This window comes from Furipterus horrens, unplaced genomic scaffold, assembly GCF_987537825.1.
Source record: "Furipterus horrens unplaced genomic scaffold, mFurHor1.1.pri manual_scaffold_5, whole genome shotgun sequence".
Taxonomy (NCBI): domain Eukaryota; kingdom Metazoa; phylum Chordata; class Mammalia; order Chiroptera; family Furipteridae; genus Furipterus; species Furipterus horrens.
In genome coordinates, this window is record NW_028327175.1 from 24,351,112 (window position 1) to 24,367,879 (window position 16,768).

Here is a 16,768-nt window from a genome sequence, read left to right on the forward strand (position 1 = left end):
CAGTCAGAGATTTAAAAATAAGGCAGCAGCCATGTTTGCAGAGATTAGAGGGAACTCCACATGGTTTACAAGGAGACAGAGACTAGAAGGAGATTCATGCAGTTTACAAGGAGGCAGAGAGAAGAGATCCATGCTGCTTTGAAAGTGCGGAGAGAGAACCATGCATGATCCAGTACAACATGGTACATGTTCTTCTGGATTATATGGAGGCTGATGACATCATACTCCAGATCCTGAAGGAGAGAGCTGACAGATAAGGGATGGGGAACTTCTAGGAATGTTTTTGGCTTCTAGCCTTTTGGGGAGCAATGGATGTACTGGGTCTCACGGAAGAACAGGGCTCTAAGCTGAAGTGCTCACTGCCTCCCTAGGTTGGAATGTTGTAAATAAAGGCCTGTTTTCCTCAACACTAGTTGTTGGGTATTACACCAGGGCACCATGTGAATGAACCTCCTTGGCTCTGTAACAGTTTCAGATTGCAAGGCTTCCTCTACCTCCTTTCAAGCCATGTGGCTCTCTTCTTAATGGTGCTGCCTATTGTTTAAATCCTAACTGCAGCCTGTGAAGCAGTGGGTATGGTGACCAGTCATGGCCACCCATGGAAAATCTTGCACAGGCCTTGTAAACTTTTTTGTTAGCATTCTTTGGTCAAAGCCCCTATTATCTTGTTGGCACCATGGCACAACCATAGCCATTTGCATAACTCAGAAACTAGCTATCAGCCATATATATGTAAATTACCCCAAAGACTGCACCATCCCCCTCCCACATTCTCAAAACCATAGACCATGGGTACTTCGGGGATGGCTTCCCTCCACTCTATAAGAAAACTGAAACCCCCAGTACTTCCTATTTGCCAGCATCTGTATGTGTTCAGAGTTCCTTTCAGACAAGAAAATTTCTGATTATATGTAGGAGACCATTTTGTGTGGTATAGGAAATTGTAACTGCTGCACAAGCCAGGCCCAAAAACAGGACTGTAAGACTTGACTGAAAATGGGAAGCAGCTGGTGGCATGCTCCAAATACCACACTACTAGTCACACACTAGGGGAAAGGAATAAGAACGCAATGTATCTTTTGAGGCTGTCCTACTTTATCCAGCTTTAGATCCGTATCAGCAAAATGTTTAATGACCAACAGAATGCTTAACTCTAGGAGTACAATCTAATCTTTTGCAATGTACTCTGATGCCAGAAAGCCTAACCAATGGTTACAATGTATTGATATATGTTCCTCTTTGATAATCCTCTTTATAGTTGAGTGGAGGGCTGCTTTTGCAAGCCAAACATTTCTGCAGGTAGCTAACTCAATAAAAGCTCTACTGAGAAAGGGATCAGCAGTATTCTCCTCTGAGGGGTGCTCTCCCTTCCTCCCCAGGTCATTAGTCTCTGGGTCAATTTCTTCATCCTCTGTTGGGGGACTGCGGGTCCAGGAACCCTCACAATTGTAATCCTAAATTGTTACTGCCATTGTAAGGGATAAAGAAGACAGTGACTCTCAAACCAGTAGGAGATAATTAATAGATGAATCATGGAAAAGGGATGAGGAAATCACATTCCGCAGCTCCTCACACATATCTCTGGGATCAAAAAGAGGAAGATTGTCATCACCAAACACAGAGAAATGGGAAGCTGTAGCTAGATAACTTTGTAAATAAGCTGGAGATAAACCTATAACTATATTACCCTTCTTAATCACACCCTTAGTTAAGTAGTTAATCATGTTAGATTGTGAACCTGGATTAACCAGTAATGGAGAAAGGGGTGGGGAAGGAGAAGGGAGGGGGAGCTAATCACATTAGTATAAAACCAGTTTACTTTGTCTACTTTGTAAGTGAATGCCCCTGGCTGGCTGTGCACCCAGCTCTGCAGACTCATGAATAAATGCCTTGCTTTGCTGCTGAAGTCCTGTGTCCTGGTGTTTTATTGTGAGCGTTTTCCACACCATACTAATACAAAAGGATATTTATTTTTATCTATGTAGTAGTTTTTTTAAATTCAAAGAAAACTCTGTGATTCATAATGTGCTTTACTATGCCTAATATGTAGTATTTAGAAATTTCTATTTTAGAAGTTCATTAAAAATATAATTATTCATTATATTTCTTTTATCCCCTGTTCCATCCTCTCCTTCTTTAGCTAAGAAAATAAATGTTAGTAAGAAGAAAAAAAAAAACCCTTTTAATCAAAAAGGTGTCAAAGCAAGATTGCCCCAATACATATTTATACAAAATATCTCCTTCAGAAAGGACATTTGTTAATGAGCTTGTTTAAGTATTAATTGTTTTGTTTTGCAGGCTGTTCTCTTTGTTCTCATTTGTGTGTTCCTTTACTTTCTTTGGGTCACATAGGGAATCAGTAAATTCTAATCAGAACATGATTAGAATTTAAATAATTCCATGCTGCTTAGCCTCTTTCAAATGCAATAAACCCTCTTTTTTTATTCTTCCTTAAATATGAAGTCATTAGATGATGGTCCCACAGCAGGGATGGTAAATATAAAATAGTGTGCAAGATTTCCCTAAATTGTGCAGGAAAATAGTTCCACAAGTTTATCACGATGGCACATTGTTGCTAGGTACCCTGGAAGAGTAGAAAATGGAAAGATTAAAACAGAAACAAAAATAAAATTTAATTAATGTACTAATTTTGTAATGAGTTACTTTATGGGTACCAGTTTTTCCAGATTCTATGAATGAAACCAGAAGAAATATAGGCATATAGCAACTGTAAAATCCGGGATTACCACTTCTAATGACCCTGCATCTATAATCATTTTATAAATCCTGACAGAATAAACTAATCTGTAATTAGGAACTTCAAGGTCAAGAGTTTAATTGTTTAGATGTTCCATTAGTTAACAACACACACTGTTGTCTTCCTTTTTCTGACATTCTTTAGCAGACTTAGGGCATTCTAAGTTCTCTGTCACAAAAGCAAATTTAATTAGTGTCTAGCATTTTTCAGAGGTGGATAAGAGCATCAAAGTTGGTCAAAAAATAAGATTCTTGAACCTAGCCACCTCCAGTGAATTGATATAAAATGAAATTGGTCATTAAAAGCCAATTTGTCAGGGCAGAAGTTCTCTGCTGAAACAGCTTTCCTTTCTGGGTCACTTCAATTACAAGTTAATTCCTCTACAATACACCTAATAGGCAATAATCCACTCTGGTTTGTAAATTGACATAAATCTGAACCTATGTGCTACTTCCTGTGTTCAGAAAAAGGTCAGGGGGACAAGTACAATGGCAGCCAATTTTGTCTAATCTTTCCATCTAATGGCAGGAAGTCTGAAATAAATGTTAATTGGAAAAATATAATATCTGACGTAGCCTAAAAGAAGTCTTGAAACTGGTTGCCTCTGTCCTTCCAATTCTCAGCATCTATGGGAATGCAGGTTAACAGTTCAAAGTAGGAATTCCCAGGTATCTTACCAATGTGCTGAGCATTCATTCCAGTTTTTAGCCCAGCTGAGAGCTCACTCTAAGTAAAATGCACATCAGTTCTCAGATATCTCATGCTTTGGTCCAAATTATAATACCAAATGGTTCAGGTAGGAATATTCCTAACCTTACCCCTGCAATTCCAATTGTGGGCATGTGACCCATGTTCATTCAATCATAAAATTTCACTTTGGGCCACTCTAGGCCCCAGAGATTGATTCAAGGTCAAGCATTCAACCCAAGCCAGGACAATAGAGTGGGTCCAAGGTTACATGTTATAGGGCACTTTTTTTCCTTGAGGTCACTTGGCTGGATCTGTCTTGTCACCATGAAGAAAACGGCTTGTCTGAGGACAAAGCCAAGACAGAAAAAGCAAGGCCAGAAGATGGGGAGAGACAGGTTCTAGACATCATTGTGTAAGCCTGTGGTTTTGACCTTGCCTGGTAATATGCAGCCTAGACTTGGTGTTGTGTGAGCCAACAAGTCCCCTTCTTAGATAAAGACACTTTCAATTGTTTCTCTCGCTTTCACTTAAAAAAATTTGACAAAGGCTTCAGTCTTCTCCTCCTTTATAAATGCTTGTTCATTTAATACTCTCTAGATAAGTGGCAACATGTTATTTAAATATTTGTAGCAATTATATATTTTTAATACTTTAATTTTTTCATTTTCTTTTTTTTATTTATTTTTAAAGAAAGGGGTAGGGAGGGAGAGTGGGAGAGAAACATCAATGTGAGAGAGATACATTGATCAGTTGCCTCTCACACATGCCCCATCTGGGGACCAAATCCACAACCCAAGCCTGTGTCTTGACCAGGAATCAAACTGGTGACCTCTTGCTTTGCAGAGCAAGGTCTAACCAACTGAGCTACACCAGTCATCATGGCAATCCTTTAAAATTTATTGTAAATTTTTATTTTAAAAATCCCTCATAAAATAGGTAAAGTGTTTTGCCTAAACCCACAAAATAAACCACTATATTTATGGAAACATGCCACATTCCAAAGCTGAGGTGCTTAATTTCCCAGAAATCCTCTGATCACATGTCAGAGCGCATCAGGCCCCAGCACCCGCTTCTGCTGGTACTGCTTCTGCTGAGAGGTGTGCGATAGGGTGTGGCCACTTGGTTTTCTGAAAGGAAATATCAAAGATGAGCTAAGACTGCAAAATCAAACCATCATCGTTCTTCTCTCATTAGTGACTTAACCAGGTAGGTTTTGTTTCTTAGTAAAGTGATGATGCTCTTTTTCTTATTTTAAGAAAGGGATTTATCTTTGAATTGATTTGAAACCAAGAAAGGACACCTTAGGTAAAATATTTCAGAATGGCAATTGGATTCATTTCTCCTGCTCCTGCCTATGGTGAAATAAACACATTTCTTGAATGAGATGGTGGACACATCTTACCCACAGCATTCTGTGAGGAAATTTGAAGTCTTCTCTGAAGACAGAGTAAACATTTCTTTGGTACAAAATAAGTGATTGCCCAGTTCTTCCTAAAGGGACCTTTTACATGGGAATGATTCATCAAGAAAACAGTCTATGGAAATAGGGACTCTCTCAAACAAGGAGGAGTTTGTGTTATTAAAATTTTTATTTGTACCCCAAATATATCAATTTTATATATGTAAAGGATGCTGATATGACCGGGAAATTGAAGGTTACCAATTGCAGTTTGAATCCCATAGGGCTTAGGTCTATAATATTATATTTAAATTTTACTACATAATCTAAAACCAAACTCCAAACCCAACTGGGTCATAAACCATGCCATTATTAGGCAAAAAGACTGGAATAAAAGAATGGGGTATATTTAACTCATTTATATTTGAAAACCTATAAAATAACTGCACTTTTATGCCTAATATCTATCTCCAACTTAATATGCCAAAAAATTGAACTTCTGATTCTCTCAGGAAAAACAAATACATTCTTTCTCGTCTCAGTAAGTGAAAATTAACATTTCTTTCCTTCCTTCCTTCTCTTCTTCATTCCTTCCCTTCCTTCCTCCTTTTCATCTTTTTTTCCTTTCTTACTTTTTTTCTTCCCCACATTCTTTTTCTTTTCTTATAATTAATCAGTAGATGCATAGTATAGAAAATATAAACAAGTATCACATACATGGATTTCTTGCACTTGTGTGTTTTAGTTTCATGATACTATTGTTAGATTGTGTTCCAATCTGATGTGCCTCTTCGCACTCTCACCAGTGGATTTGAGAGGGTTAAATTTCTGCACTTCTACCAGAATAAGACACTCATTTGTTTTACCTTTATTATCTCAATGAGCAACAATTAAAAGAGCATTGCTTTTAGATATTCAGTTCCTTAACAGTGGGTTATAATTTTCCTTCTTAAGGGGGATATTACACAACCTGCTATGTCCTCTTGGAATTCTGTCTTATGGTTCCCGGGATGTTAGAACTGAGGTCAATCATCTCATGTTACAGAAGAGAAGACAGGCCAGCAAGGCAAGGTGTCCTTCTCTTCATTTGTAGCAGGACTGAGGTGAGAATGAGGAGTGACTGGACTCCAGGACCCTAATTTCAAAAGGGATAATTATTTTAAAGCTGTTCTCATAGGAAAAGAGTTGAGAAAGCATGAGCAGTGCTAGTTAGGGTCCCTGTAAAAGCAGCTCTTTGAGAAGCTGAACAGAGGAGGGTGTGTCCTCTGAGTAGCAGCATTGAGAACCCAAGGATGAAGAGTTTCAGGATTGTGCTCGGAGTTCAGGGGTATGGCGTTTTTCAACACATGTGAAAAGATAAGATTTTCCTCTCCTGTAAACATACAGAAGTTTGCTCCGCTCTGCCACTTGGTCATGTAAACCAGGACTGTGAGATTAGCAGACATAAGCAATCACCCCATCAAACCTACTGCTGTTTTGAAGACCAGCCCCTGAGCCTTTGTAATTTCCCCTCCATTACCATTTCTTTCATTCTTCTAGAGGGAGGAAGGAATTCTCCACCCAGAGATACCTTCCTGACTAACTTGGCTTCTGCTTTTTAACACTTTCTCTCTCTGATTTAGTCTTAAAGCAAACTGATTTACCATAGTCATTTCTACAACAGAAGAAGTACACACAGCCTTTGTCTGAAGGAGAGTAAGATCTAAACAAGCTTGACTCAAGAGGCCCGGGTTTTCTTAGGGAGAGGATCTTTAACAGAGTGATATCACACAGAGGATTCTGGAGTAAGATTATGCCAGTGTGCCGTGGAGGGGGAGATGTGGGCATACGGCTTCCTGTAGGGAGAGCTGGAGAGACTGAAGCAGTACCAGTACAGATTTCTCAGGATCTGTTGGTCTCATCATCGCTCACCTCCCCAAGGGCTTCAGTTTTGCCCCATCAGTTTTTGCCTGGCTCCTGAATGATTTTCAACAGTACACAACCAAGCTCTAGTAAACCCCATCTGAACAACAAATTCCTTCTTTGTCCTTACATGCCTTTCCATTTCTACCTACTATTTACCTGCTCTCTTTCAAACAAAAATTTTCAAGAGATTTGTCTATTGTCACTGTTTCTAATTTCTCAGCTGTCATTCTCAATTCACTGCAATATAGCTACCATCTTCACTGCTCTGGTGACATTTTTCTAGTCAATAACCTCACTGCTCATTATCCAAACTCATTTTATTTCACATCTCAGCAACATTTCATCACGGGTGGCCCACTGCATTGGTTGTGAAATGCTTTCTTCTTTTAACTTCCTGACATCACACTACCTTAATTTTTGGTCCATATAGGAAATATAATTTCCTATCATGGTTTAAAAGGCCATCTATATGCTAAGTCCCAAACTGAGCATTACATAGATTTAAAGTAGTCTATACATAATGGTAGATTAATGCAGAAGTAACCAATATGTATAAAACATAAAACAATCATCTGGAAATTTTTCTTACTTCTGAAGAACACCAAATAGAATAATAAGAGTAATCAGCAATCCAGTGCCCATGTTTTGTATCAACTAGGGATGCTACTCAAGGACCTATCTGATACTCTTTGTGATCATGTGTATAAAGTTGTATGCATATGTGTATGTGTTTATTTCATCATAAGTTGTTTTTAGCTTTTATGATATTCTCTTTGAAAGTTGAAGTAAGCTTGTTTTCTAAAGCAACTGGTTAATTATTATGTCACTGTAAATTTATTTTTTGTGTCCACTGTTAACACCAACTAAGAATTTCCTGAGTCAAATTTATCTGATGTAAACTTTACTACCTCGGGTTTAGTGCCTATATTTCATTTTTATCTGCCTATATTTACTAATTATTATTCACTATGTAAATTGGATAAAAGACAAATAGTTTTGTGTGTTTTCAGCACAGGAAGGGTACTTTGGCAGACAGGGTACTGCCACTGGACAAGGAGTGAGCAGTTCTTCTAAGATAGCTGAGTTATTGTCAAAGAGGAGAGGATGCTGGGCAATTCAACCATAAGTGTCCACTTCAAAAAGCCAGGAGAGGTGCTGTAGTCCTCTGGCACATCCTCCATCCCACCTACAGCAGGATTCCCATAGCTGCTTTGGGACTTTACATTTGAAGGTTTCTCCTTTGCTGCTGCTTCTAGAGTCACATCAGAAGACTTTAAAAGTAAACTATTTTTGTCACATAGGTTTTCTTTTTTTTTTTTTTATTGAAAAACAAAATACTTACACAGAGCATAGAATGTAATAATTGTGCGGCGATGTCGGGACCTCTTTTCTGGGTGGTAGAATTTGGCAGTAGACAGTGACTGCCATAGCACTAATTACATATTTTCTTTCAGCTCTGGCATTTATTGATATGTAGAAAGTGTTTAGAACCTCATACAATCACCACTAATTTCTGCTATAATATGCCCTTCATATCAGGGAAATTGAACATGGTCTCTTTTGCTCAGTTGTACCAAACCCATGCAGATTACATTTTAAGGTACCATGAGGCTGGAAGGGTTTGCAAAGCCACAGCAACTGGGACCACAAGCTCCCCAGTACAGGGTCCTCCTTTTGCTTTACAAAATTAAATAAACTTTATTGGTCTGATCATGTATAAATTCTCTGGGCAACAAATTTCACTGAGACACACAACATTCCAGGAAATACACCTTTGTTACAATAAAGCCATTTGAAAAATTATTCTCTCTTTCAGGACATTTCTTGACCCTCTGGAAATTAATTCAGAATTGTGTACTGTAACTTGTATTTATCTAAAATTTAAATAACAGTTAAATCAAATCATAAATGACGGAATTTTGTAAATGGTGCATACAATGATTATTATTGCAAAATAAGGCTCTTAAGGAGTGACAGGATAGCTCTGGACTATCGGAAGTGGACCAAAGCATGTTTTTCTGCTCAGTCTTTGCACTGTCAATACAAAATCCTCAAATAACGAAAGTGAAAGATCATAATTTCAATATTCTAGATAATTGAAAGTTTTCTATACCTTTATTTAAATATAATTAATACCATTCTTTGTGTCATGAGTATGACAGTGTCGTTTAAATAAATATTACTATATAACAAGTAAATGTCTTATCAAGGACCAAAATGGTGGAAACATTTGCACAGAGTTTGGTGTGATATGCCTACTCAAAAGACCTTACATTGGCCAACCCTGAGTGAGGTGCACATTTGATCCTACAAAACACAAAGTTAGATTTCACAGATCTGGGAACACCTGTTTAGTGTGAAGCAAGGCTGGATTGTATGTCTTATGCCATCATTAATTCAATTCCATGCCTCTGATATTTCTTGAGGCTCCAGTATGTGAACTTAATTCCTTTCTTTTTTGTCCTATTACATCATCCACCACCACCACCCTTACCTTAACTTACTAGTGACAGTTTTCTCTAAGCAGCCTCTATTTTTCTTAGCCAAGGGATTGTGTAAGTGTAGACTTATAGCTCTGCCCTCAGTTACCTAGTCAAGAACTTATATCTAAAACCAAGGGAAAGATTTAATGAAGTACCTAGACTTGGTCAGATAAGAGCCCCTTGGTGCTTATTGTGAAGAACTTAAAACATTGAAGGATCACCACTAAAACATGTCCTTGGCAAATAAAGAAAATACATCAGGCAAAATTGTTCCAATTATTCATTCTACATTCACTTGGGAGGTTTGGTCTTGGTGATTATGAAACCTTCTTCTTTTGTGTCATGGGATTTGAATCCTTTCCCAACCTAACACCCAGCTTTTCATTTTTTTGATTTTGGACACCTGTTTTATTTTCCGGCCAAAGTCACTAGTCCCCAGTGCTCTCACTTCTTCAGCATCTTCCCCTGGGCACAGGACTTCACTTCAGATGATACTGAACAAACTGTTTCTTCCAGTGTTCGGTGTTTCCTCAGCACTACCTCAGATTACTTTCCCTGCAAATGTATCTATTTGTTCCCACTCAGAATCCAAATAGTGACACAGTCTTAATTATTTTCAAATGATCTTTAATTATGTCATTTTATTTGAATATATGGCAAAGAATAAAAGTGAACCATCTTATATACATGCTTGAAATAAGTACCTAGTATGAATAAACTCGCAAGTCCCTTTAACAACAAATTATATGTTCTATTTACTGCTTTTGATAATACAGACTTCCCAGTGTACTAATCTTCACCCAAATGAGACGTTTTTAAAATGCAGTATAACGGCATTTGAGTAGACTAGAAAGTCTCTGGAAACAAATCATTTAACTATGTCATATATTAGATATTTCAGGTACTGACATCTTGCCTCATGAAGATATTAGTATCCTATGGAATTTGGTCACTTCCTATTCATGATAAGTTTTCTTTTAAAAAAGTGATTTTCTTTGGAATTACATTTCATTGAGTTAACACATCTACAATGCTGTATTTAATAAATCAAATAAAAAATAATAACTTAAGTTATTAAATCAGAATTTTAATTTCATCAGATTTGTACCACTTGGTACAAAAGTTCAAGCCTTTTAACTATCACTATTATACAACATTGTCTGTGTTCCCTGACAATGCGCCAAGGCAAGGGGGGAAAAGGTACTATTCTTGGAAAGTAATCATTATTTGCAAATAAATGACTTATCCAGAAAAGTAATGAGAACTGTTGGAATCCCTAGAATTATGTGTCTAATATAAGATAAATATAATAAATTAACATATTTTAAGTTATCAATAATCACTGAGATAATATAATGAAAACAAATACAGTTATATAAAACAGTTAACATAAAATGTATAGAAATGAATTTTATGAGAAATGTTCAAGCCTGATACAAAGAAAAAATGTAAGCTTCATCAAAAGTCATAAAAAAAAATTTTAAAGATAGAAAAGTATATCATGTTTCAACCTGGGTAATCTTAAAAATATAAACCTGCCAACTCATCTAAAATTTATTCTGTAAATTTAATGCAATACCAATCAAAGTTTCAAAGTATCTGTTCTGTTGGCAAATTGACCTTAAATTTCATTAGAAAAATTTAATGCTCAGATGCAATGGTAATTATAAGAAAATTGGTCTGTGAACACAATGATGGGTTATTAGATTTTAATGAATCCATGTAGCCATTTATGCAATAATAATGTAAGAAAAAAACATATTTTACTGAGACATGCAGAAATGTAGAGAGAAGAGATACTGAAACCTAATATTATCTTTGTTTTTTCTCAACTTCCCTCTCTCTGTTCTTCTAAGTAATTGATGAATCTTCCTCTGTGATGTCTACTAGTTTGGATACTTATACTGAGCCAGACTTTTCAAGTCTCCATGTCAGTAGATCTAGGATGGTGGAGAAGTAAGTGGAAGCTACACTAACCTTCTCCCAGGACTAATCAGGATTTACAGCTTAGTTGTGGAGGAATTATCCAGAATAAACAATTGAACATTGGCTGGAGAGAATCCTTATAACCACAGACAGACAGAAAAGGCCTCTTCATCACAATGTGACTGGTAGGAAGTGTGGAGACATGAGAGGCCTGGCTGGGCTCCCATGGGTGGCAGCTGAAGAGACAGAGAAACATCTCAGCAGGAGGGGGTTCTCCCTGAGAGGGGTAGGGTCTAAACCCCCAGATGCACTTCCTGGCCTACAGCAACAGAAAGGAAAATAAAATAGCATCCAGCTCTGAAAAGAGAAAAGCCAAGAGGTTCTTTTGCTGGCCTGAGAGAAACAGCTGGAGACAAAGAGCTCTTAAAGGGACTATGTACAAAAATACATTGGCACCCACTTACCCTGGGCTCCAGGAAAGGGAGACCAGAATGGACTAGAGATGCCTGAGGTAGTGGCTTTGAGGAGAGAACTGAGAGAGCAGCCGAACGGTCTCAGTGCTGACTCATTCCCCATACTGCAGGCAGACCACCCTCTTCCAAGTGTCATCAGCCTGAGGGAAAGCAATAGCCCCACCTGCAGGGTAATCACCCCTGCCCCCAGTGCTTAAGCCTGATGTCTGATCACAGATTGTTTAGATTACAAACTGAAGGAGACAGACAAAAACAGTAAATCTTTGGTAGTCTTGAATAGGTTGCCAAGGCTCAGACTGGGACACGATCTGACATCACCAGGGGCAGATTCAGGAAGAAAAGAAAGTGCACCTCTACAAGATGTAATGGGAGGAGTGGCACTCAGTCAGCTAGCTGAAGGGAAGGACCTACAGAAGAGCAATACAACAACAACCAAAACCCAAGTACAACCAGACAGTCCAAATAAATGGCATAAAGGGCATCTCAAGAGCATCATGTTCAGGAGATCAAGGAGACTGCACCACTGAATCCCACAGGTCTCTGACCACAGAAGGTCACAACACAAAGACAGGAAGTCAAAGCAGAATACAGTATTCCCTCACTTATTTCAGATACTACATTCTAGACCCCACCTCATCCCACGAAGTAGGAACCTTACATTTATTCTACACTCTTAAACTTGTGTAATTTTAACAACATACATATACAGTACAGCAAAACCCCACAATATAGCAAAAAATCCATGATAAATAATTAAATATGATATTTTTAAAAACCCTGCAATACAGTGAGGCTGCGATAAGTGAACCACAATATAGAGAGGGACTACTGTAATCTAAGAAGCAGAAACAAACAAGAAGAGTCACAAAAAATGAGGAGACAAATAACCCCCCATCAAAAGGAAAGGAGGAATCCCCAGAAAGAGTGCTAAGTGAAATAGAGGTAAGCAAACTATTAGACATGGAATTCAAGATAATGATTATAGGGAAGCTCATTGAGCTCAGTGAGCTCAAAGAAAACTACAAAGAACTCAAGGGAAACTACAAAAAACTCCAGGGACACTACAAGGAACTTATTAAGAACTACACCAGCATTAAAAGGGACATAGAAACTATCAACAAGAGCCAGGAGGAAATGAAGAATACAACTTCTGAATTGAAGAACAACACATTAGAAGGAATCAAAAGTAGGTTAGATTAAGCAGAAGATCAGATCAGTGATCTGGAGAACAACATAAAAAAAAAATTTCCAGACAGTGCAACAAAACAAGAAACAACTGAAGAAGAATGAAGAGGTTTGAAAAGACCTGCAGGAAAACATGAAATTTAATAATATCCATATCATAGGAATACCAGAAGGAGAAGAAAAGGAGCAAGGGATAGAAAACCTGTTTGAAAAAGTAATGACAGAAAACTTCCCTAACTTGGTGAGAGAGAAGTCATGCAAGTACAGGAAGCACAGAGGATCCCAATGAAGATGAACCCAAACAGGCACCCAAGACTCATCATAATTAAAATGGCTAAACTCAAGGACAGAGAATCTTAAAAGCAGCAAGAGAGAAACAGCAAATAACATACAAGGGAGCTCTGATAAGGTTATCATCAGATTTCTCAACAGAAACACTACAAGCCAGAAGGGAATGGCAAAAAATATTTCAAGCAATGAAAAACAAAGGTCTACAACCAGGACTACTCTACCCAACAAGGCTCTCATTCAAAATGGAAAGTGAAATAAGAAGTTTCCCAGACAAAAGAAGGCTAAAAGAATGCATCTCCACCAAACCAGCATTGCAAGAGATGCTAAAGGGTCTGCTTTTAGAGATGAAGAAACAGGGAGAGACACAGAGGAACAGAGGTACAAAGGAGAAAACTGACAATAAATAAGTTCCTATCATTAATAATCTTAAATGTAAATGGATTAAATTTATGAAACAAAAGAGACAGGATAGCTGAATGGATATGAAAACATGACCCACATATATGCTGTCTACAAGAGACCCACCTCTGAAAAAAAGATCTACACAGATTGAAAGTAAAGAAATGGAAAAAAATATTTCAAGCAAATAGACATGAAAAAAATAGCTGAGATAGCAATACTTACAGCAGACAAGATATATTTCACAGCAAAGGTCATAACAAGAAACAAAGAAGGATATATTATAATATTTAAGGGTACAATCCATCAAGAAGATAGAACCCTTGTAAACATATATGTACCCAACATAGGAGCACACAAATATATAAGAAAAATCTTGGAGGACTACAAGAAGGATATTGAAAGCAACACACTAATAGTAGGAGACTTTAACACACCCTTATCAACAATGGAAAGATTTTCCAAGAGAAGAAACACCAAAGATATTATGGCAGTGAACAATAAATACTCTAGATCAAATGGATTTAATTGATATATACAGAACCTTTTCCCCCAAAGAAGCAAAATGTATATTCTTTTCAAATGCACATGAAACACTTTCAAAGATAGACCACATGGTAGGACACAAAACAAGCCTCAACAAATTTTTAAAAAACTGAAATTATATCAAGCTCCTTCTCAGACCACAATGGCTTGAAACTGGAGCTCAACCTCAAGGAAACAACTCAAGAACATTCAAATTCATGGAGACTGAATAACATACTATTAATAATGAATGACTTAACAATGACATCAAGGAAGAAATCAAAAAGTTTCTAGAAACAAGTGAAAATGAACACACAACAGCCCAAAACCTATGGGACACAGTGAAGGCAGTCCTGAGAGGGATGTTCATAGCAATACAGGCCTACCTAAAAAGGATAGAATAATCTCAAATAAAAAAATCTAGCCTTACAGCCACAAGAACTAGAGGAACAAAAACAAACAAAGCCCAGCATGAGAGAAGGAAAGAAATAACCAACATCAGAGCAGAATTAAATGACATAGAGGCCAAAAGAACAATTCAAAGGATTGATAAAACCAGGAGCTGCTTCTTTGAAAAGATAACAAAACCGACAAGCCTTTAACCAGAGTCACCAAGAAAAAAAGAGAGAAAACCCAAATAAATAAAATCATAAGTGAAAGAGGAGAAATCACAACCAATACCACATAAATACAAAGGATTATAAGAAATTACTACAAATAACTGTACAGCTAGAAATTTGAGAACATAGGTGAAATGGACAAATTTCTGAATACATATAATCTTCCAAAACTGAATCAAGAAGAAATAGAAAGCCTGACTAAACTGATAACAACTAGTGACATTGAAGCAGTAATCAAAATACTCCCTGCACAAAAAAGCACTAGACCAGATGGCTTCACAGGTGAATTTTACAAAACATTTAAGGAAGAACTAACTTCAATCCTATTCCAAAAAATCCAAGAAATGGAAAGAATCCCAAACTCTTTCTATGAGGTCAATATTATCCTCATTCCAAAACCAGGTCATGACACAACAAAGAAAGAAAACTACTGGCCAATATCACTGATGAACATAGATGCTAAAATCCTTAACAAAATATTGGCAAGCTGGATCCAGCAACACATTAAAAAGATCATACACCATGATCAAGTGAGATTCATCGCAGGGATGCAAGGATGGTATAATATTCACAAATCAATAAACATAATACACCATATAAACAAAATGAAAAACAAAAATCACACGATCATATCAATAGATGCTGAAAGGGCATTTGATTAATTTCAACAGCCATTTATATAAAACGCTCAACAAACTAGTAATAGAAGGATCATACCTCAAGATAATAAAGGCTATACTGTATATGAGAAACTTGCTATCAACATCATACTCAATGAGCAAAAATTAAAACCTTTCCCCCTACGGTCAGGAACAAAACAAGGAGGTCCACTTTCTTTACTTCTATTCAACATAGTTTTGAAAATTCTAGCCATAGCAATCAAACAAGAAAAAAAAAAAGGCATCCATATTAGAAAGGAGGAAGAAAAACTGTCATTATTTGCAGATGACATGATAGTGTACATTTAAAACCCTGCAGACTCCACCAAAAAAACTACTTTAATAAGTGAATTTGGCAAAACAGGAGGGTACAAAGTCAATATTCAGAAATTGAAAGCATTTCTGTACACCAACAATGAAATATCAGAGATGGAAACTAGAAACAAATCCCATTTGCTACAGCAACAAGAGAAATAAAGTACATAGGAATAAACTCAACCAGTGAGGTAAAAGACCAGTACTCAGAACACTACAGAACACTGAAGGAAGAAATTAAGGAAGATACAAATAAATTGAGGTATATAGCATGTTCATGGATGGGAAGAATTAACATCATTAAAATGCCCATACTACCCAAAGAAATTTATAGATTTAACACAATCTCTATTATAATAACAATAACATATTTCACAGACCTAAAACAAATACTTTAAAAATATATGGAACCATAAACAATCCTGAATAGCTCCAGTGATCTTGAGAAAGAAGAACAAAGTAAGAGAAATCACAATACTCAATATCAAACTACATTACATGGTCACAGTAATCAAAACAAACTGGTACTGGCATAAGAACAGACATTAGATCAATGGATCAGAATAGAGAGTCCAGAAATAAGCCCAGGTCTCTATGGTAAATTAATATTTGACAGAGGGGGAAGGAGCTTAAAATGGAGTGAAAATAGCCTCTTCAACAAATGGATAGGGACATGGAAAAAAAAAAAAAACTAGATCACCAATTTACACCATACAAAGAATTAAATCTAGAGGATAAAAGACTTAAATGTAAACCATGACACCATAAAAATCATAAAGGAAAACATAGACGTTAAAATTTTAGATATCCCATGTAGAAATATTTTTCTTTCTTTTTTTTTTCCCTCAGATCCTCAGTTCCATCATGGGGTCTCAGTGGCCCAGACACGTGGCACTAACAAGAAGTCATCAGTGGATATTTTTCTGATATATCTCCCAGGGCAAAGAAAATAAAGAAAAGAGTAAATAAGTGGGACTACATCAAACTAAAAATTTTCTGCTCTGCAAAAGAAAACATCAGCAAGATTGAAAGGGATCCAACTGTATAGGAAAGCATATTTGCCCATGATACCTTGGACAAGGGTTTTATTTCCAAAATATGTAAGAACTTATATGACTCAACACCAAGAAGACAGATAAT

The 16,768-nt window shown here is 36.9% G+C and overlaps 1 non-coding gene across 1 annotated transcript; it reads right to left on the reverse strand.

Moving 5' to 3' along the window:
* Window positions 1-16,469: 16,469 nt before the first annotated feature.
* On the reverse strand, window positions 16,470-16,545 carry LOC150008283 (small nucleolar RNA SNORD66). The gene has a single exon (XR_016511594.1). It is a non-coding gene; the product is annotated as a small nucleolar RNA SNORD66 (small nucleolar RNA).
* Between the last annotated feature and the right edge of the window lie 223 nt (window positions 16,546-16,768).